The following is a 21,460-nucleotide window of genomic DNA, read 5'->3' as shown; positions in this document are numbered from 1 at the left end:
AGAGCAGCAAAAAGGAAGTTTAAGGCAGAGGCAAGTGGGTAAACTAATTGGAACAAACACAATGTGGGCTGAGTTTTGAGTCTTGTGTTAATCATCACCAGAGAGAATATTCCTCACAGCACTCAGTGACCAGGTAGATTTTGTTTTTGAGCAAACCCATACCTTCTTCATTCTGCCACTCCCCGGCCAGCCCAAGTTTTGAGATCTCCTAACACGACCGCCTGAAGCCTGTGTGCAGGGAGCTGCAAAGTCAACGCTGTGACAATTCAAACAAAGACAAAAAGTTCTCATCCGTAGGATGGAAGACCAACCTAACAACCTGCCACCAAATGGCTGGGTGGTCTCCTAATGGAGGGCACCATGATGAATGCCTGGTCAATCTCTGCTGTTAGCCAGTTATACCAGACATGGTCTGTCTTCCCTGCGTTTGTTTCCAGTATGGTAGCCAGTACTACCATACAAATGACCTATCTACTGACAGGGAATCATCCACCACATGGCCTCAAACCAACGGACCTATTTTATGACCCAAGAGGTGTGACTAAGAGCACATGACCACTGGATCTACTGGTCCTATCATAGATGACATCAATCCTAAGCAGCCACAATAAAATAAAGGAATCATCTCTTGAAGTCTCAGTAAATGTGTCAGTTCAGGGAGCAAAAATCCTGTGGGGTTGGGGTATTTGTCCTGTGATACATTATATGCATTGAACCAATAGCCAATATGTCATATAAGCTACAATACAGTTCTTGGTCAGGATTAAGCAGTGGAAGTAGGCCTGGTTCCTCTTACCATCACAGCTAGTAACATACCTAAAAAAATATACTCTTCTTATCCCTGAAACCTTAGGTCCTGCTGTAATAGAGGTCTTAGGGTCCAAGGAAGAAAGTCTTCCACCAGGAAAACATGGGAAGAATTCCATTGAACTTGGGACTATGACCTCCACCTGGTCATACTGGGCTCCTCATTTGTGTGAGCTGGTAGACAAAGGAAAGAGTTATTATTTTAGAAGAGACAATTTTCCTGATTACCATGAAGAATTTGGGATGTAGCTACACAACCAGGATAGAACGTAACCAGTAAGGCTCTTCTTGGTGCTTCTGTGCCCTAGGATAGCTAGAAATGGGGAAGTGCAACAACACAGTTAAGGAAAGGCCAAGCCAAGTAGGATCCAGACACCTTGCAGAAGATCTGGGTCACCCATGTAGCAAGCATCCTAGACTTGCTGAAGTGCTGGCCAAAGTAAAGGGGATCTAGAAAAGTAGAAGATAAGAGGTATGAGTATCTATTGTACCCTCAAGGTCAATTGTAGTAGCAGAGATCTTAGCTTAGTCCATTAATCTGCCATATCATGTGCTTTGTGGAGACTGCTATCAGCCATTCATCTCCTTGGACGATTCTGTGTCAAACTTAACAGTGAGCTTGGGCAGATCATCGTCATGCAAGTGATGGATTCCACCGGGCATCCCATGTGCCCCACTTCATATCCCTTAAGTCCATCTTTTGCTCCAACCGTTGTTACAGAAATCCAACTTGCCAAAATATGTAAATATATGGTACGTTGACCCAGGTACACCACGTGTGTCTTGTTTTCTGATCAAGGCTTCTTTGATGCTGCAGCATGGCACCCATACAGGGATCCCGTAGATATTTATACGTGCACAGTCTGAAAGTTAGTGCATTCACATCCCCCAGAGCAAGCCTTGATCACAGAGGAGGTGGACCAGTGACTCTCAGATATACAGTCCTGAAGATCATTCTACACAGCTTCTCACAGGGTTCCAATAGGACTGACCTCCAATTTCCCATAGCAGTGACTGGCTGGGTTGCTTACCCTTGTCTTTTGTATTAGTTAGTTTTCGCCATATAACAAACCATTCCAAACTTTGTTCATTTAAGATTTTAAAAAGCCATTCATTGTGGGGGGTGGCACGCCTGGGTGGCTCAGTTAGTTAAGCATCTGTCTTCAGATTAAGTCATGATCCCAGGGCCCTGGGATCAAGTCCCATATTGGGCTCCCTGCTCAGCGAGGAGTTTGCTTCTCCCTCTCCCTCTGCCTCTCCCCCCAACTTGTATTCTCTCTCTCCCTCAAATAAATAAATAAATTCTTAAAACAACAAAACAAAACCATTCATTTGGCTCATAAATCAATGCATATGTTGGGTAGTTTTGCTTAACTGGGCCAGGCTTGTCCAGATATCTGGGATATTCTAGGGTGGCCTTTGTTGGGATGTCATTATGGTTTTTTATCCTCTAGCCGGCCAGCCTGGACTTCTTCACATGGAGGTTACAGAGACACAAAGAGAACAGAGGGAAAAGTAAAAAAAAAAAAAAAAAAAAAAAGAAAAACCTTGTTAGTGTCTAGGCTGGAAGTATAGAGTGTCAGTTCTCACACATTCTCTTGGTCAAAGTCCATTCCAAGCTTAGTCCAGACTCAAGCAATGGGGAAAATATACTCTAGTTCTTGTTGAGAGAAGCCACAATGTCACACTGCTGAAGAACACAGATACAGTGAAGGAAATAATGGAGAATATATTTTGCAAATGTTCTTCCATATCTCCTGTGATTGTTAGTGTTATGTGTCTAGGTTATGATACCCAATTATGTACTCGAACATTAATCTAGGTGCTGCTGTGGAAGTATTTTGTGGATGTGGCTAACATCTATACTCAGTTGAGTTTTCAGTAAAAACGGTAAAAGCAGTTGCCCTTGGTAATATGGGTACGCTTCATTTAACTGGTTGAAATTGGTTTCCCAAAGAAGTTCTGCCTCAAGACTGTATCAGCAAATCCTGCCCAGCTTTCCAGGCTGTTGGCCTGTCTGGTGGGTTTCAGACTTGCCAGCCCCACAGTTGCACCAGCCAATTCCTTAAAATAAATCTCTTGATGGATAAAGAGAGAAGCGATAGATGAATTCTGTTTCTCCAGAGAACCCTGACAGAACCCTTCACTCTCTGACTTTTCTGAGATTCCACTCCTGTTCCCTGAGATCACATTCCCCCCACATAAGCTGCCTGGAACCAGCTCTTGTTTCAGGCCCAGTCTATGACAGCAGGCCTTTGAAAAGATCGTCACTTTTACACTGTTTCAGTAAAATTCTGCGATAAGCCGTTTGTTGTCTGTCAATGGGGTCTTGTTTCTGGTGGAGAAGCTCAAGATCCTGAAACTGAACCTGACTAATGTGTAGGCACTTGAAGGTTGATGGGAAAGTTAGAAATTCAAGCGAAAGATGTCAGGGCTGTGAGTTCAGAACAGAATCACCAACATCTGTAGCCATGGGGAACCACATTAATCTTGGAGGTTGTTTGGATTCTCAGTCATATGACTGGTAGGTAGGACTTATGGCAGCAAATCCTGCCCGGGGCCCTGCCCCCTGCCTTCCCCGGTAGAATCCAGAATCTGACCATTTATCACTACCTATAAAGCTATTGTCTTGATACCTTGGTTTCTTACCTGGATTATCACAGACTCCTAATTTGGCCTCTCCATTTCTCCTTTTACTCCCCTCCCCTCTATTCTCCCTCCACAAGTCAGATGGATCCTGGGAAAACACAAAGTCAGATCACACAATTCTTATGCTCACAATCCAGTCAAACTTCCCATTTTGCTCCAGGGCTAGATCCAACACACAGTAGCTTTCAAGGACCAACATGATCTGGCCTCGATTTCTCCCTGATCTCATCTCTTGTTCTTTCCCTCATTCACTCCAGCCTCTGTGACCGGCTTGCTCTACCTCAAGGGTAGAGCGTGTCTTATGACCTTACTCCTTCCCCCACCCGGTATGCTCTGCCCTTCCATGACTCCCCGGCTCACTGCCCAGGCCACCTCCTTCACCACCCCAGAGGGCACCAACGGCCTTGCAGCAGATACCCGACGCGTCAGAGGTTGGTTGGCCAACCCCCCATCACGTTCAAATTGGGAAAATTGAGGAAGAGAGAGGTTAAGTGACTTCCTTAGGATCTCACATCTTAGGAGACTGGCAAAGGAAACCCTGTCTCGCATCTCTCCATTCTAAGAGATGTTTCTCAGAATAATTGTGTTTAGAGAAAGGGGTTTGGCAACTCATCAACCAGAGAACATTTTCATCCATGTTTCTAGGCATTAACCCGGTGTTGTTAAAACTGTGACGGGTGCAATGATGGATGTATATTTAATCCCACGCTGTGTGGGAAGTGGGCCTGGAAACTTCCGTGTTGCCCCACCCTCGCTTTCATCCTCGGCAAACCCTGGAGCTCGGCAGTAGCAATCCCCATACGAGAGCCTGGAGGAGAAGCCCATCCTGGCTTTGCACTCTTCCCTGTGTCATATTCAATATTCCCCGGCAGGTGCAGAGAACGACTCATTCCCCCTGCTCCTCTGAAAATGTCCCTTTCATGTTTCGTAAACAACAGCTTTGCTAAGCCATTGTCTCTGTTAGTTATTTTCATAATTCATAATTATCTTAGTTCTTAAAACGTAGACGTACACTTAAAAGCATGATCCAATCCTGCCTGATTGCTGCCACATTGTGTTCAAAGTAATTACCATTCATTTGGCTTTTGAGGCTGTTGAATGAATTTTCCACATGAGATTCCTTAATTTGTACATATTTTATTGCTATAAAATAGGTATTGGCAAGCTGCCTAAACTGTAGTGAAGGCCTTTAATTCCTATCACTACGCGATAAAACAAATTGAGTGCAAACTGAGAGGCTTAAGATAGAGCCCTTGAAATGGAGTCCACTGAATTTTTTTCTTTTTTCTTTTTTTTTTCCCTAAGCAAGCTCCCCCAGGTGTGAGACACAGGTAAGAGGAAGGTAGTTTAGTTCAGGCTGAGAGCTCGGAACTGTTTTAGCATTTGTATAAAAATGATAATGTCCCTCCAAGAGAGCAAACCTCTCTCTTCCCAGGATCTATTATTCCTTGGGGAAAGGATGTTTGGAGAGAGAAGGTTATTTGCATTTTTCATGCATAGCAAGAGAAATGGAGTACTTGCAAAACAGAGCCTGGGAAGTCTCGGTCAAAGGCAGAGAGCTGGGCTCCAGGAGGGACCTCTGCCAGCCCTGTGGCCTTTGGGAGCCCTTGGGAAAGTCAGCTCACTTGTAAAATTACGCTGTTGAAAGAAGTGATTCCTAAATTTGATTTGTAATTTGTTTTCCTGAGGTTATTGCGATCATGGCTTTTAGCCAAGAGAACTTTCTCCTAAGGATTTCTCTGGAGTTTTAAGAATCCCATCTATCCTTTTTCTTTTGTCCACATTTGACAGAGAGTGAGATGAGAGGAAAGGAAGTGGTAGAAGGGGTTTAAGTGTTAGGGTAGATGAACTTCAAGGTCTCCCCTAATCCATATATTCTTTGCTTTGAAGTCCTGGGCTGGAGGCAAATTATCAAAGGTCAACGATCAAAGTTCTTTTGTTCAGACTTCTCTTTCTCAGTTACAATATTAACCTTATTTTGTCATTTCCGGTGTCTCCCTGCCTAGTGTCAAGACTCCTTCACTGCCATACTTCCAGCTGATAGATGATCCTTTCTACTCAAGGAAGTTCATCTATGTGGACCGTGTTGAATCCAGCTGCCTCCCGTTTCTTTACTCCCGTATACATTCCCCCACTGACCAAGACCCACCCATCGGTAGGGACGTATCTACGCCCCATTTCAGCAGGAAGACTTTACAGATGAGACGTTCCACCTTCAACCATCTTAAAGATTTAAGGATCAAAATTGTTCGGGGGAGGGTGGGGAATCGTGAGGGAACAGAAGGCGAGCTGAGGACAAAGCAGAAGCTGACACCCCCACAAGGCCCCCACCCCCCAGATGGGATACATGTGACATTCTTCATGCGCTCCTGGCTGTCCTAAAGCTAAGGACAGGAAAAAAAAATCATTAATGTAGAGAGATCACAATCCTGCAATACCTGAGTCTCCCTCAGTTTACAAACATCTTAACAATCTACAAGAACAAAGCATTTCTGTCAATAACCTAGCCTCCAGAGGGAAATGTAGATCCAGTTAGGTGTCCTTATAACCTGCAGCCCATTGACAGATACTGGAAGCAAATGCTCCTCCATGAAGCTCCCAACTATCTTAATGCTAATGCCTTGCTGGAGGGAAAAACAACTTAACTGGACAACGGCAAGACCTCTGGTACCCTGAGAGTCTTTTTTAACATGTGAAAATCCTTTCAAAACCTCCCTTTTTCTTATCTCTCCCAACCCCATAGTATATAATCATCCACTCCCCAGAACCCCGGTGCAGCAGCTCCTTCTGCCCTTGGGTCCTGTCGCTGTGGTTTCATAGGCAACCATTTTGCCTCAAGCTGTCTCAAGAATTCTTCCTTGGCTTGGCTCCGGACTCCACCCCACTGAACCTCACCTATGTTCCCAAACCCCATTAACTCCATCTGGTCAACGGAAGCTCTTCCAGCTTCTTCAGTCCGGTTTCCTCCCACCCGAATCCTTTCCACCAGCTCTGTGCCAGCTCTGTGCAAACCAGCATTTCTTGTCCTGGAAATGCCTCTAACTTTTCTCTGTTTTCCCAAACTTGCTCTTTGACCCAGACTTAGGGCAATTGGCATGACTTCATGTAACCATTTCCAATGGCCCCTCCCCACAATGAAAGGTGTCTTTACTAACACCCCTTTCCACTTAGTTCCATAGTTCGTTAGATTGTTTTCCAGTGTTTGCTGCCTATTCCTCTTCTTGCTGTAATTAATTATATATCTTTGAGAAAAGAGTTGATCTCCTTTCCTTCCTTTTTTGGTGTCATCCATGGCGAGAAGTGTAGTTGTTATTTAATAGTCACTGATGGATACATCCAACATTATTCATTTATTTACACTTAATTGGCATACTTCTGCACTCTCTCTGGATCCTATGAAGTGTCTTAGTCTTGTCTGCTCTGTTGAAAGCACTCATTTTTAATCTTTGACATCTGCCCTCCACCCCCAAAGTGCTCTTTGTAGAGGCTCATAATTTAGATTATTTCTAAACTAGACATGTAGCCCCTCTTACAGTTTCTTTTGGGTTTTCTGTGTTAGCAGTCAAGAATACATAGATTTAAAGATATTTAAGATAATCCCAAAATCACATTTGCAAGAGATATAGATTTCCTAGTCACCACTGCCCCTAATGTAAAAGGAACAGTTTCCTGGGGCACCTGGATGGCTCAGTCGTTGAAGCATTCAACTCTCGATTTTGGCTCTGATCAAGAGATCAAGCCCCGAGTCTGGCTCTGCACTGGGTGTGAAGCTGGCTTAAGATTCTCCCTCTGCCCCTCCTCCCCCACCCCCTTCTCCCACTCTTGCAAAAATAAAAAAAAATCAAATTGGAGCTCCTCTGAGTCTCACCTGTGCAGTCATACTAATTATATAGGCAAACATTTTTTTTTCCTGAACTGGATCCTCAAATCATTTTATGTATTAAGATCCAAATGTTCCACCCTCATGGAGTATGGTGGTGGAGACAGGCAATTCAAAGTGAATTAAACATGATGACATTGTGGTATGTGTTGTGAAAGAAATGATGTGGGTTACAGAATGACAGGGGAAACAGGGAAGGTCTCTTAGGGGTGGTTTCACTCAAGATGATGGCCTGAAGAGTGAGAAGAAGCCAGACAAGCAAAAGGAAGGTATGTCCATCCAAGTGATGCAGATAGCAAGTGCAAAGGCCCTGAGGTAGAAGGGAGTTAGGTGAGAGGCATTTCCTTTTCATGTTCATTCTACTTAGGAATACATTTTAATAAGGAGAAGGATAGATGAGGAGACTTTGAACAGAGGACCTACCTCTCTGTTGCACAGAAGCGAGACTGATACCACAAACATGTCTGGAAGGAAGGACTGAACAGCAAAGATGTTTGGTGGATGGTACAAGGAGATAGGACACAAGAAAAATAAATGGATTTCTTACACACTCTGCTTTTAGACCAATGCAGTGTGCATCAGGAAACTGGGGAACAAAAGTCTTTTGTCATGGGGGCAGTTTTTGCTTTCTCCGTTTTGTGGGTTGCGCTTTAGCGAATACTTGTAATAACTCTGATTCCTTTCCCGGTTTTCTCTGACCCGAATTATCTTCAGTGTTTCTCCTCACTCGCTTTCCTAGATTTTCACATTAGTATGTATTTCTGATTTTATTGTGTCATTAAATAAGTTGTTCCCTTCCACCGACGTCTTTCAGCCCAGCACCTTCTCCTCACAAGCCTACGATGTCTGCAAAGTGCTATTTACCATGCAGTGTTACGGTTTTATTTATTATTACTTTTTAAAAAAAGATTTTATTTATGTGTGTGTGAGAGAGAAATGGAGAGAGAACAAGTGGGGTGGGGGCAGAAAGAGAGTGAGAGAAGCAGACTCCTCACTGAGCAGGGACCCCGATGCAGGACTCATCCCAGGACCCTGAGATCATGACCTGAGCAGAAGGCAGACACCCAACCAACTGGGCCACCCTGATGCCCCCTCAGTGTTAGTTCTAAACGCACTATGCTCACTGCTATAGCTTGGATGTTGGTTTATAAAGGTGGGATGAGTCAGGGCGGTTCTCCTTTTGTAGCACAGTATTTTGTAGCTGTTGGTTTTTGCCTCTCAAACTTTCTTCTGCTGACATTTATGTTTACAGGACCACGAGCAACTCTGGACACTTGACGCACACCAGAATGTGAGGATATATTTGCCCCCCACCCAAGGAAGGAAACTGTACTTTAGATGTTATGTTTTGTGATGATATGCATGAACACATGCCTCACAGTGAGTATTGAAGTCAAAGATATAATAAATTGTTATTTTACAGGGGGAAGTAAAGACATAGGGCTAACCTAATTTTGCAAATATTGTATTTTATCTACTAATAGGGGCTGTCATTTTTTTCAAACTTCTATTTCTCCAGTAAAAATGGGATCAGATATAGTTTGTTGGAAAGAAGCAAGAATAGACCCTATTTAATCTCTAATGATATTAATGATATTTAGTATCTATCTCCTATGTATTTTTTAATTGCAGACTGTAGTTGCTTTATACACAACTGGCTCGACTCTGCCGTTCTGTCATTCCTAATAGAAATGTTTGTGCCGTCCATCCGTGGCAACACAGAGGCAGATCCTCTCCTCAAAATCCCTCATCTCTCCTTGTCCTTATTGAAATTTATTCTCCAGTAGAGTGAGTGAGGAAAGGAAAATGCCTATGAAATCACCACTCGTTGGCATAATCACAACTCGTTGGCATGACAACAGCTTGTGATGGTCACAAATGCCCTCTAGGAACAAGGATGACAAGGGGCAGTGGCAGAGATAAATTGGGGGCCAAGGGAGGCTTAAATAGATCCAGCAAATCAGTTGCAAGCCTCCCCCCTTCTTATCACTCACTGGGGGCATCAAAGGAAATACAAGGGACTGGAACACAGTTACGAATTCACTCTAATGTATAGAGTCAGACCATTCTCAGTCATTAGGTAGGCTCAGTAAGAATTTGCTTGTATAATAACTGGGATGTGCTGTGATAAGCTTTTACAAGTAGCTGAATCCCTTCCCTGCATAAGCATTGGGACCTATATTATACCTGGATTCCTGGCACTTGCTGGCCCTAGATTTTACCTCAAACCTTGGAAAGAAAACCATATCTTTATGGACATGCCTACATGGATTTTGACAATGGATGGGAAGAGCTTTAGCCCTGACCCCCAAATACCACTGATCTTAGCAAAACAAAATGTTGAGAAAGCATTTCCTATAGCCCTTAAATGGAATTCAATACTGATACATCACAGGTCGTAAGTATCTCTGGCCTTATTCCAACGGTAAATAACTTATTTGTAATGATTTGTTAGTGTCTGTTATTGTAATTGTAACATGCTAATAGGGGCATCTTTTGCGTTTACCATTTTTAACTTGTTCTGCAAAAATTCAAACACACAAAGAGTAGAAAGGATAGCAAGGAACCTCCAATGCCCATCCCCCAGCTTCTGAGATGATTAGTTTATGGTCAGTCATTTTTCATCTATACTGCCCTTCCCTGGTAACTATAAATGTGTCAGTATGTATGTGTATTTTCAAAAATGCATAACCATAATGCCGATGTTGCATCTTATGAAATTAGCAATTGTTTTTTAAGGTTGTCAAACATCCTTTCAATGAATAATCCTTTCTCCACTTTTCTCATAAATATCTTTTCTACAGTTGGCTTGTTGAGAGAGATCTACTCAAGGGCCATCCATTGTATTCGACTGATATGTCTTCAATTTGAAGCTTTTTTTTCATCTATAGGTTCCCTCTTTCCCTCTTTCTGCAATTTATTTATTTATTTATTTATTTATTTATTTATTTTTAAAGATTTTATTTATTTATTTGACAGACAGAGATCACAAGTAGGCAGAGAGGCAGGCAGAGAGAGAGGAGGAAGCAGGCTCCCTGCAGAGCAGAGAGCCCCATGCGGGGCTGGATCCCAGGACCCTGAGATCATGACCTGAGCCGAAGGCAGCGGCTTAATCCACTGAGCCACCCAGGCGCCCCTCTGCAATTTATTTTATGGGTAAACCAAGTCACTCATCCTGGAGAGTTTCCTACATTCTAGACTTTTCTGATTGCCTCTCAGGGGTGTTGTTAAAGATGTTCTTCGTATTCTCTATGTCTTGCAAACTGTTAGCTATTTCTGAGGCTTGGTGTGATTCAAGTTGGAGGTTGGGCAGGAATGCGTCAGAGCTGGTGGTGTTTTCTTTTTACTTCTGTCTCCTAGCTTTAGGTTTGATACGGGTAGAGGGTGACTCATGAACACTGGTTGAATGCATGCATGTCTTAGCCCATCATGCTCTTGTTTGGATCCCTTGGCAATTTCCCTATCAGGTCATTGTTCCATCTTCTCATGATGGGATAGCTGGCAAAGCCAGTGTAGTATTGGTCTTGTACTTGACTCTACTGACTTGGGGATGAAAGCCCTCTCCCAGAGAACTCACCACCTGGAGGAGAGGGGGAGGCGTGGATGCCAGTGGAATCTACAGGATGCCATGGGAATACACTACAAGCTGACTAACTCCGTCTCGGGGAGAATACAAAGTCTTGCCAGGGACGACTACCAGGTTTAAAGGGAAAACCAGGAGTTAACCAGAGCAATGAGGTTGGAGATGCCAGTCCAAGGATGACCTGGAAATCTAGCTAGGGAATTCTGATTTCCTTTTGAAGGGATGAATGAGTTTAAGCAGGGGAGTGATAAGGGTCGGATCAGTCAAAAAATCACTGGTAGTGGTTTGGATGTGGAATTAGGTGAGGCTGTATTTTAGTCGCAGGTGAAAATGTGGACCATGAGGAGGGGACTGAGCTCTCGCAGGGGCTACAGGGATCCAGAGGGAAGCATGCATTCCAGGCACATATTAAAAGTAGAATCCACTGGAATCTGTAAAGATTTAAGTATGGGGAAGATGGGATAGGGCTTGGTGTTAAAGTGGCCCCAAGTTGTTGGTGTGGGCGTTTGTTTTCTGTCCTCTGTATCTTCTATCTTTATCATACAAACACGGATATTTTGGCAAATACCAGAAAATGACTGGCAATTATCTTGATTTGTGAACATCTCCAAAGCATGGGCTATCCAGAGCAAGTTGAAGAAAAACAAAACAAAATGAAACAAAAATAGCTTTCTGAGTCCAAATCCTCAGCTTTTGAGTCCAAGGGCTCTCACTTTAACATGAACAAACTAGAACCACAGTGAGATTTCCCCCCAGTGAACACAGCTAGAGCCCGGGCAGGGTTAGAACCCTAGTGGGGCTGGGGGTTTTCCTGGCAGATTTAACACAGCGCCCTGGGATGGCTACACTTCCTGTTTGGGGCTTTGGGGTTAGTAAGTCTGGAGTCGCGGAACTTCATATTTGTTACTTCACTTTCTTGGAGCAGACAGAGCACCCAGCCGAGTCCACGGTCCCACGGAGCAGCCTGGGGGAACTGCCCCATCCTCAGTCTCTGCCTGTGTAAATGGCCTTCTTAGTGGCTGCCTCCCCATGGTGGAGGATTTTGGACAGAATAAAGCATGCCCAGGTGTGGGAAGTCTTATAAAACCTCTAACTGAGGCTGTAATTAGCTGGCTTGGACCCTTAGAATCCCAGAGCTCTGCTTGCTGTCCGGACTTTGCTTTTACTGATGTGAGTGTCTCGGCAGGTGACTCGAACTGGGAGGCAGCTGAAGGGGCTGAGTCTTTTCTTCACCTGTCCCCCAGGTACCTCGGACAGATGACCTCTACCGCCCCTTCATTACTTAACACTCAACGGCACTATAAACCAAAAATCATGAGGGATTATTGCTTTAATTTCAGTTCCAAATTCCCTCCTAATTAGCGATTCTCAACATTTTTTTCTAAGGTGGAAAAGTGCTATCACGTAGCTCCTGGTCATGTAGAAAGAACCCCAGTCCCCCGGAGGAGAAAATTGTGTCATCCCTGGGGACTATCCTCATGCTGTGGTCAGCAGCAACCTCCCTGCCTCTGAATTACCATCAGATCAAGAGGACCAGGGTCCTGGAGCAAAGGAAGGGCAATAATTAAATTAATTAATTTAGTTAATTTAACACATGCAGATGTGTAGTATTTAAAAGAATTACTTAAGAAAATTTTTGGAGAGAACTTTAGATGCACAGAAAGTTGCAAAGATCGCACGGCACGTCTGGTGTACCCCTCGCCAGGCTTCCCTGATAGCTCTCGATCTCCATCATTGTGATGGTTATTAAGAAATCCCTTAACACATAAATCATTCAGATAATTACTAAATCAATAGTGATAGTGCAAATAGCAAACCCGAATGTTTGCACGGTGCATGTGGGTCGCCCTCGGTCACTTTCTTACACTTACAGATCTGTGCAACCACCGTGGAAATACATGTTATGGTTAATTATATGCATCAATGTGGTAAGGTCATCCTGCCCATACGCGGGGTCCAACGTTCTTCTGGATGTTTCTGAGGGTCCCTTTGGATGAAATGAAACCGGGGACTTCTGGTAATGCAGTATGACCTCCCTAATGTGGGCGGGCATCATCCAATCAAGGGAAGCCTCTACCAGGAAGAAGACTGACCTCCCCCACCCCCGTCCCCCACTGCCCAACAAGAGGGGATTCTTGCCAGCTGACTGTCTTTGAACTTGGACCACAACACCTGCTCTTCTCTGGTTTTCAACCTGGTGGCCAGATTTTGGACTTAACAGCTTCCAAAATTGCATGAGCCTATTCTTGAAAATAAATCTCTTTCTTTACGTAGGCATATCCTGTTGGTTCTGTTGGTCTGGAGAACGCTGACTCATACAATGCAGATCTAAGGAGTCTCCACTTAAATCAGCTCCTCAGGCAGTTGCCAGGCCCTGTGAAGTGTGAGGAGCACTGTCCCCAACACCAATTGGCCCAGCTGGCCAAGCAATGGAACTAGGATCCTGACGGTTAATGCAACATTACCTGGGAGACCCTCCCACAGTGAAGAGAGATGTTTGTCCCGGTTGGCCTAAGGATCAGGAAACTTTTGGTCCCCCGTCCAGTTACACCATTTGGTGCCCGTGGCATGCTTCTCAGGCTGCCATATGCCTGACTGGATGGGCATCTGAGGTTCTGTCTCTCCAGCAAACTCCCACATGAGGCTGGAGCTTCCAGTCCAGGGAGCCCACTTCTGGGAATCAGATGAGCTGGAGCTGGACCCTGGCTCTGTGATCCTGGGAATCCTGTGTAGCCCAAATTTCTTTATTCACAAACTGGGGGTCATAAGACCTGATTGACAGGAGCGCCGTGAGAGTCGGTGACATTGTGCCTTAGAGTGCCTGCCACGGGACTGGGACACAGTTGTCTCCCATTAAATACTACTTTTCTTCTTCCTGTTCCTGTGTGGAGATGACCTTCCCATGGGATAATGACAAAAGGTCAGCTTGAACACACAGAGAAAGAACAGGGCTCGAGGGGCTGTCTTCCCAGTTCTGAGCTGGCCTTCTCCCCAGTTCCCTTTTCTGAACTTATGAAGAGATTAGACCTGTCCATTCTGCATCGATTTTGGTTGGGTGACACTCATTTTTGCTTTGGAATCTGTGTTTTGTCATTTTTCCCTGTGGTCCATGCTGACCTTTGGTATATAACTGCTTGAAAAATGAGTGTTCTTAGGGAATAATTCCCTAAAAAAGGGCAGCTCCGTCTCGTTCCCCATTGTCCTGGGGACCGGGATCCCAGAGCTTGTCTCAGGATAATCCGTCTGGCCATGCACATCTCTCCTGGGGAGAAAGGTTCTGAAATGCAATTTATTGTAAAACACACAGTGGTTACAAGCTACCACAGTCAATGATATTCCTTTTATTACCACTCGGATGAGAACAGAAAATGACATTGGAAAGCAGTGAACTCACCAGAAGGGCACAGAAAGTCATTAAATTCAACATGCATCATATTTCATAATCAGAACCCCGCAGTCAGCACTGAAACCACAGAATGAGTTTGTTGAAGTCATGATAATATAAAACCCATTGTATCTGCTTCCTCTGGCTCTTTCTTTTTGGACCCTGGCTGGGGCCAGGCCATTAATCACTAGAGGTGGGGGACGGTGCCCACCACCGCACTCTGGACTGCATGCGTTGAAAATACATCTGTGTTAGTGGGGAGCACTGTCTTTGGTTTATCTCTGTTTGGGATCATGGCTTCTGAAGGGTGGGGATGTTTTCACAGTTCAACCATCTCCTCAGAGCTCTTTCCCTTGCTTTTGCGAGGTGTGTGTGCGGGGGGATGTGTGGCCCCTCAAGGACTGAGAACAAGCCTTTCTTCCAATCAGGAGGGTCTATACCTAGAAGTTGTTGGGAAGCAGATGGATGGCTTTTCCTAGCTGCTGTCCTTAAAGGCATAAAAGTCAATGTGGTCCCAGAGGGGCTGCTCAAGGTAATACCTGCTTGGATAGATCCCAGGCAGACCTTAGAATTTTATTTTGATTTTGCATTCTCTGCCCAAGTGTGTGTATGTTCTAGTTTGAAATCGTATTGTCCTTCTACCCACCTCTCTTCTGGACACCGCCAGTTTTTTCTCTGTACTTAAGAGTCTGGTTTTTCTGTTTTGTCTCTTTTTTTCCCTTTGTTTGTTTTGTTTCTTAAATTCCACATATGAGTGAGATCATATGGTATTTGTCTTTCTTTGACCGACTTATTTCACTTAGCGTCATACCCTCTAGCTCCATCCATGTGGCTGCAAATGGCGAGGGCTCATTATTTTTAATGACTGAGTAATATTCCACTGTGTGTGTGTGTGTGTGTGTGTGTGTGTGTGTGTGTGCACGCACACAACACCATCTTCTTTATCCATTCATCTATGGATGGACACTTGGACTGTTTCCATCTCTTGGCTATTGTAAGTGGCAATGCTACAATGAATATAGGGGTCCCTATATACACTTTTTGAATTAGTGTTTTCATTTTCTTTTGGTAAATTATCAGTAAGGGTGAAACAGATAAAAGGGATCAATAGATAAGAGACTCATCTTGATGAGCACTGAGGAATGTATAGAATTCATGAGTCACCTGAAACTCATATAACACCGTGTGTTAACTATAACTTCAACAAAAAAAGAATACAGATTTTAAGAAGTGGGTAGGTCTTTTGACACTACTGTCAATACGATTTTAACCTCTTTTATTGTGCAGTTCTTTGCTGCTCGCATATAGAAATACCTATTTTTCTGTATATCACCCTATGTTCCCGTGACTTTGCCAAATAGTTTCAATAGTTGTTATTTAGTATCCATGTAAACAACTGTGTTTCAGACAAATAAAGACGGTTCTGGAGCACCTGGCTAGCTCAGTCAGAACACATGTGGTTCTTGATCGTGGGGTCATGAGTTTGAGCCCCACATTGGGTGCAGAGATTACTTAAATAAATAAACTTGAATAAAAAACCGTTTCATTTCTTCCTTTCCAAAAAATAATATACTAAAATAAAATACATTAAAGTAGATAGGATTTCCCTTTCATAAATTAATAATGACCAGTCAGGGAAATGTGGCAAGGATCTTTTTCTATGCCCTCTGTGTACTGTGTCGTAGTCCTGGGAGTGTTTACTTAGGAAGTCCATGTCTATAGGATAGGATCCTGGATACCTGATTCAAGGATACAAGTGTGTCATGATCTAACCCCCCACCCATTTTTTTTTTTTTTTTAGGAGAGGAGAGAGAGAATCTCAAGCAGGCTCCATGCCCTGGGCAGAGTCCAATTTGGGGCTTAATCTCATGATCATGAGATTATGACCTGAGCCCAAATCAAGAGTCGGATGCTTAACCAACAGAGCCACCCAGGCACCCCATGATCTAACCCCTTTTGGACCTCATGTATTAGCACACAAACCCAGCCACCCCCACTTCCATCACACTGAACCTGTACGTGGTTTGCCTTTGCTCCCCCACCCCCCACCTTTCTCTCTGTTGTCCTTTAAATGCAACCTGCCAGTTTCTTCCCACCATGATGAGACATATTCCACTGAATTCACAATGATCTGGTTTATCTTTTCCCTGTGATTATAAGGTCACACACTCCTCAACTAACAGAGTCAGGATTCAAATCCAAATAATCCTAACCTGTAAAATAGACCTCTCAGTTATAGTTCAAGAAGTGTTTTAAATGTTCGGGAAGGTACCAGAGGTGTTGCATTAATATACAGAATCAATCTATGAAGAAAAGTGCAATAACCCAAATCAGATCATTATTGAGGCAGTAAAAGACGGAACTGATGTGGCAGAAAATCATATTAGCCATATAAAAGTCAGAGGCAAGAGAAAGACGTTGTATAAAAAATTAACAGAAAAAGAATGGAAAGTGATGGGGGTAGCAGATAGAACAGGGAACTCCAACCTGTCACAGAGAGAATTATAAAAGAGAAGAAGAAAAAGCAAATGGGGCAGAATTAATAATCAAGAATATAAGCAAAGAATGCTCCAAAATTAAAAAAAAAGAAATATTAAAAATAGTTACTCAATTCCAGGTAAATTTAAGAAGCAGAAAACATCACCAAGATATAGGTTTTTAGCTCTGTTCTTTTAATTCAAAAAAGTAATTAAAGTTTACTTCATTGTGGAGGGGGTATGCTTCAGTGGGTTGTAAAGATGAAACTGTTTCTAATCAACCATGAGCTGTCAAATCACCCATTCCTGTCCTTTAAGGGCATCTCAGGCAAATCCAATGACTTCTTTGTCAGTTTTGATTATAGAACATCCAGCCTACTTCAAAACTTCAACCTCAAACTTGATTTTCATCTAAAATTTAATTCTAAATTCTCCTCTTGTGCCATCAATGGTCAGAGGTTGGAGCGGGACAGTCTAGCTCTGAGATAAGCCACATCCCCCATTTTCCCTTACGGCTCAGGTTCCCTGCTTGGTTTAGGGAAGGAAAAGAAGACTGAGGAAGTGATTGCTAGATGTCAGACTTCTTCTGGTTACAACTGCTGCTGTAGCCATTAGTCTCATAAGTAGGGCTCTCCTGAGGTCATGTTCAACTTCACCCAAAGATATCTTTCACCGTGGACTCCCAAGTGGGCATCTCCTTTTGCCTTCCAGCCATCTGAGCATCCAGCCTCTTTGACAACATATTGTTTTGCTGTCCTGCCAACCACGGGGCAGTCCTACCACTTCTGTCCTCTCCTCCAACCATGGGGCTCCCGCAGTGCTACAGGATCCAGTGAGGTCTTCTGAGTCCTCCCAAGCATGGGATAACTGGAGTGTGGGTGCCTTTCTCTATCTTCCACCCTCTTCTTCTAGGTACACTGTTCTACAGTTTTCTTTTGTGCTTGTGAGTCTCTTGCCTTGAGATATCTCTGGAAGAAGAATATCTCCATTTCACATGGCCCCCCAAATCTAGGGACTCATGAAAAACTCCCCAAGGACTCCTCACCATGCTTCCCTTTGTTCTGATGAGAGTGCCTGAATGACATGTGAGTTCTTCAGCTCAACATGCACATGGCTGGAACATGAGATGCCAAGATCCAGTTCTGGAGGGCACCCAGCAGCTCTAGGGGTTCTTCTTCTGGAGTAATCCAGAAAGTAACGGAAAGAAGAAAAAGTTTGGCATAACTACTGCTCCTCTCATGATGCCAATGACTCTCTCTTTCCCCACTCTCTTCTTTATTTAAACTGTATTCAAGTGGACTCTAGACGATTAGGGTGTCAGAACGGTACCTGGGTACAGTTTTCTCTAGAATATGGGAATGTTAAAGCCATTTTGACTATAACTTTGAGCCTTGATTATTAATTCCAGGGTCACAGAAAAATCCAATTCAATATCCTGTTATACTTATAACAATGTTGAATATTGCATAAGGGTGAGAACGTACCCACTGCAGTTTCAAAAATAGGAAATCGTGCCCTTCATGCTTTTCTGAAGTTTATATCCGGCCCTTTAGCAAATGACCTTGAAACTATTTCCAGATTAACTTTTTCATTTTTTCTCCTGTGTACACGGGAAGAAAGCAGACCCTCTTGCATTGAGATGAGATCACGTGACTAAGTTCTTGTCAAGGGAACGTGTGCACAAATGACGAAGGTCACTTCCAGGCGGGTCATCAAATATATCATGCCATTTTCCGCTCCCATAGCAGAGGCGGAGGACTCTAAGATGGTAAAGCCACAACTTGGAGAGGGACTGAGTCCCTGAACTCACATCTTTAAAGAGAATCACGTGTGCTGTGACCTAGAAATTAGACCTGTCATACTTATGGCTCCTCCTTGGATGGGATCCACAACCATTTTGAATTCTTGGCTATTTCATACAAGGGTACAACGAACACCTTTGTGCATGTGGGTGTGTACAGTTTTTTACTTTGCAAGTATCAAAATCTTGCCCTCCAAAATTATCCCGACATAGAACTTTTATTTATAGTACATGGCAGTACCTGATTCCTTATACCTGATTCATATTTTATTTCCTATGAGTTGATTGTTCATAGACTCTGGCCATTTTTGTACTGGGTTCTATGCATATCTTCCTTAGAGACTTGTAGCATTTCTTTATATTATATTATATTATATTATATTATATTATATTATTCAAGAAATATTTATTGACCACATATGCCAGGAACTATTATAGGCACTGGGTAAATCACAGTGAATGAAGACACATACGATTTCTGAAGAAAACAAGCATAGTTCTGATAAGTAAGAGTTACCTAGACAAGGAAAACAGGAAAGAGGGTTCTGGGTAGAGGAAAATCAAGTCCAGAGGTCCTCAAAGAAAGACAACAAAGACACCTTGCAATTGAGTTTGAGACTATGGAACAAGGGAAACAAGGCCATGGCCATGCAAAAAAGGCTAAGGGAGAGGTACAGCTACTTAGTAATGAGCTAGATGAAAAAGGGTCTTGTTGAGAAAGTAGATAATAACCTTAATATCTTCTTCTGGAGCTTGGGTCTAGGAACTTGAACATAGCTCTGTTTGGAGCTGTGGGTATACTGATGTCTGAACCATTGCAGGAAACCCCACTGAGCTCAGTTCTTAGAAATCTGGACTACTTGGGCGTATCATAATACTTTAGTGGTGAAGGTGAGGGACAATGGCTGTCCCCAGATGCTTCGTAAGGATTAGAGTCCCCTTTCTCCAGGTCAAGTCCTCTCCTTCTTTGAGGACATCATAAACAGTTTCAACCAAATTTCTGTATCAAGATGGTAGATTCAGCTCCTGACTTTACCTCCCTTTCCTTCTCCAGATCTATTTCAATTATATTAAAGATACGCAATGTTGTGGATGTCTATGGTTTGTGTATTATATGCCTGTTATATGCCTTCTCCAAATCTGTTCTTTGAGCTTTGGATGTCTTTCCTCGGGGATTTTCAATACTTATATAGAAAAATACATCAGACTTTTCCTTTGTGATTTTTTAATTTATCTTGGATTTTTCTGCCAGGTGTTCCCTGTACCAGGAATACACAACAATATCATACTACCACATGTAAATTATTTTTTTAATGTTTTTGTCTTCAGTCTACTCAGAATATTTTTTTAAGTGTGGGTGGTATGTGGGGGAGATTTAAAGACATTTTTTAAATCCCCCACAAACTCACTTGTTGAATATTCTTTTCTTTCTTCATGATGTACTTTACTTAATTCCTCCACACACATGGGTCTGTCTGTGAACCGTCTGTCCCAGTCCGCCGACCTATTCGTCTGTCCTTGAAACACTGCCCTCTACTTCATGTACCTTTTAGGCTATGCTGCTCCCTAGAAGGGAAATTCTCATCTCGATTAATATCCATCTTCGAGTTTTTCCTTACATTCACTTCTCCAGATTGACTTCAGAATGAACCTTGTTGGCAAGTTATTTCTTTGAAATCGTGTTGAATTTACGGTAATCAGCGGTAGTTAAAAAAAAGCTTCTCAGAAGTTAAAGAAAGAAACAAGCCTGGAAAGTTTTTAGAAGCTTACTTTTTTTCCTAGTTAAAGCTAATAAGTGAAAACCATCAAAACATTTGAACTTCTTGGGGAACAATTTTCCAAGCAGGGGGAAGGGCTTGAAGAGGTAAATTCCCCACTCCAGTCAGTTGCAAAAAATCACTGGGTTGACATTTTGAGTATTCTCAAGGGATCAGGGTACAACCCCGACTGCTGTATCCAGTCAAACTGTCATTCATTTGTGAAAGCTGCCCAAAGACATTCTGAGATCTAAAAACTCTAGCATTTTTTCACCAAGAGCTCTTTCTGTGGAAAGGCCCAGAGGGCATAATTCAGAACACCATCGACAAGAGAGGAGTGAGAACTCTTGAAAAGGAATGTTACTTTTGAAAAGTGCATGTGACAGCAAGTAAAATTGACTAGCCATTAGAGAGATAAGTCGCTGGAAATACCAAGGGTATATGTGTTGGAGGGGGGAGCAATAGTAGTTGAAAAGAGGAGTGTGTGCGCGCACATAGGTGAGTTGCTAAGTCTAGCTCCCTGCTGTACTTCTTAGAGCAAAAAGACCAAAGACGATAAAGCAAACCAACATTGCTTTTTCTTTAGGAGACAAGAGTTTGAGTTAGACTGATGACAATGTGAGGCTCGCTATTTCCTCTGTAAAAATTAGTGAATTGGGGGGCCCCTGGGTGACTCAGTCAGTTGATCTTCTGAATCCTTGTTTTGGCTTAGGTCATAATCTCATGGGTTGTGGGGACCAACCCCATGCTGGGCTTCATGCTCATGGGAAGTCTGCTTTGGGATTCTCTCCCCTCTGCTCCTCCTCCCTCTCTCTCTCTGTCTCTCTCTCCCAAAACAGACAGATAAATCTTTAAAAAAAATTAGTGGCTTGACATTCAGGTTTCAGATATCAGTCTCTGAATTTTGTTGATCTCCTCTCTTCGGAAAGTTAAAATATAGTAATTCTTGTTTAACTGCAGAGGTTAGGATCCTAGAAATTGTGGTAGAAAAACTCATGATCAAATAAACATATCCTTTCAGGAAAATAAGGATATTGGAAAGAGGACCTCAATGAGCCTTTGCAATTTTTTTTCTTTTCCAAACTAAAACACATTGAGAGTTAATAAGAATAATGTTAATA

The sequence above is a fragment of the Meles meles genome, chromosome 21, assembly GCF_922984935.1.
Source record: "Meles meles chromosome 21, mMelMel3.1 paternal haplotype, whole genome shotgun sequence".
NCBI lineage: Eukaryota > Metazoa > Chordata > Mammalia > Carnivora > Mustelidae > Meles > Meles meles.
This window is presented reverse-complemented; position numbering follows the sequence as displayed.